The sequence below is a fragment of the Mandrillus leucophaeus genome, unplaced genomic scaffold, assembly GCF_000951045.1.
Source record: "Mandrillus leucophaeus isolate KB7577 unplaced genomic scaffold, Mleu.le_1.0 Scaffold332, whole genome shotgun sequence".
In the NCBI taxonomy this organism is placed as follows: domain Eukaryota; kingdom Metazoa; phylum Chordata; class Mammalia; order Primates; family Cercopithecidae; genus Mandrillus; species Mandrillus leucophaeus.
The window spans coordinates 1,202,939-1,205,174 of record NW_012103499.1 but is presented as its reverse complement, the minus strand read 5'-3'; positions in this window follow the sequence as shown (position 1 = coordinate 1,205,174).

Genomic DNA, 2,236 nt, shown 5'->3' with positions numbered 1-2,236 from the left:
TGTGTGTGTGTGTGTGTGTGTGTGTGTGTCTCCTTCTGTCACCTAGGCTGAAGTGCAGTGGCACGATCTTGGCTCACTGCAACCTCTGCCTACTGGGTTCTCCGGCCTCAGCCTCCTGTGTAGCTGGGACTTCAGGCACGTGACACACGCCCGGCTAATTTTTGTATTTTTAGTAGAGGCGGGCTTTCACCATTTTGGCCAGGCTGGTCTCGAAGTCCTGACCTCAGATGATCTGCCCGCCTCGGCCTTCCAAAGTGCTGGGATTACAGGCGTGAGCCACCGCGTCTGGCCTAGAGCAGCACTATTTTTCTGGAGGTCCAGAAGAGACGTTTAGGTTTTAGGGCAAGTCCCACTTTTACCCTCTTACACTGCTGGAGGGCAATGGCTGAAACCGCGGCTTCTTCTGGCCATGTCATAACAGCGGCTATTCTTAGTGGCTCTGGATTCAAGCTCTTAACTGTCAGAGTTTTGGAGTTCGGAGTTACCATGTGCGTAATTATTTTAGTGACAAAGCGGAAGTTAGTGTACACATCCATCCTATCAACAACAACAAAAATGTAGATAGGCTGGGCGCGGTGGCTCATGCCTGTAATCCCAGCACTTTGGGGAGTCGAGGCGGGTGAATCACCTGAGGTCAGCAGTTCGAGACCAGCCTGGCCAGCATGCGAAAACCCCATCTCTACTAAAAATACAGAATTAGCCGGGCATGGTGGCAGGGCCTGTAATCCCAGCTACTCGGGAGACTGAAGCAAAAAAATCGCCTGAACCTGGGAAGCGGAGGTTGCAGTGAGCCAAGACCGCGCCATTGCACCCCAGCCTGGGCAACAAGAGGAAACCCCGTCTCAAAAAAAAAAAAAAATGTAGATAGTAAAATATTAATACCAGTTTGAGCTCATATACAGCTCTACGTCTCATCAAAGAGGTAGAAGAGCATCTCTTTTTTTTTTGAGGCAGAGTCTTGCTCTGTCGCCCAGTGTGGACTGCAGTGGCGCGCTCTCGGCTCACTGCAACCTCCGTCCCCCGGGTTCATGCCATTCTCCTGCCTCAGCCTCCCAAGTAGCTGGGACTACAGATGCCCGCCACCAAGCTCTGCTAATTTTTTGTATTTTTAGTAGAGACGGGGTTTCACCGTGTTAGCCAGGATGGTCTCGATTCCCTGACCTTGTGATCCGCCCACCTCGGCCTCCCAAAGTGCTGGGATTACAGGCGTGAGCCACCGTGCCCAGCCAAACATCTCTAGGGAAAAGATCAAATTGAGAAGTAAGGCCAGGCGGGGTGGCTCACGCCTTAACCCCAGCACATTGGGAGGCTGAGGCGAGCAGATCTCTTGAGGTCAGGAGTTTGAGACCAGCCTGGACAACATGTTGAAATCCCTTCTTTACTGAAAATACAAAAATTAGCTGGGTGTGGTGGTGCAAGCCTGTAATCCCAGCTACTCAGGAGGCTGAGCCAGGAGAATCACTTGAACCCAGGAGACAGAGGTTGCAGTGAGCCGAGATCGTGCCTCTGCAATCCAGCCTGTGCAACAGAGTGAGACTTCATCTCAAAAAAAAAAAAAAAAGGAGATGCAAGATGGCTAAGAGTTTGGCAATAAGTATATATTATGCAAGGAAGCACATACCTGTTATTGAGAAAGGGATGCTTCTTATTCATCTTCATATTATTTTAAGAATAATATCTAATAGTACTCATGAGCTAGGCATTGTTTTAAGCACTTTACATTTGATCTCAGAAAATTCCATGAAGGTTCTGGGCCTTTTGAAGCTAGGCCATAAGAAGTTTTGCAGCTTCAGTTGCAGGCTATCTGGCACACTGGTAGCTTTGAGCTGCCATGTAAGAAATCCTACCACTTTGAGCTGCCATGCTAGAGAGGTCTCATGTAGATATTCTGTCTGACAGCTCCAGCTAATCCCAGCATTTCAGTCATCCTTACCAAGGTGCCAGACATGTGAGTGAAGTCTTCCAGACCAGCCCATCTGCCCACTGAAAACTCTTAAGTGACCTTTGGTCAAGGCCACATCAGAAGAATCACCCACCTAAGCCCTGCCCAAATTTCTGCTCCATACCTGTACAATTGTTAAACTATAATAAAATGGCTGTTGGCCGGGCACGGTGGCTCAAGCCTGTAATCCCAGCACTTTGGGTGAAACCCTGTCTCTACTAAAAAATACAAAAAACTAGCCGGGCGAGGTGGCGGGCGCCTGTAGTCCCAGCTACTCGGGAGGCTGAGGCAGGA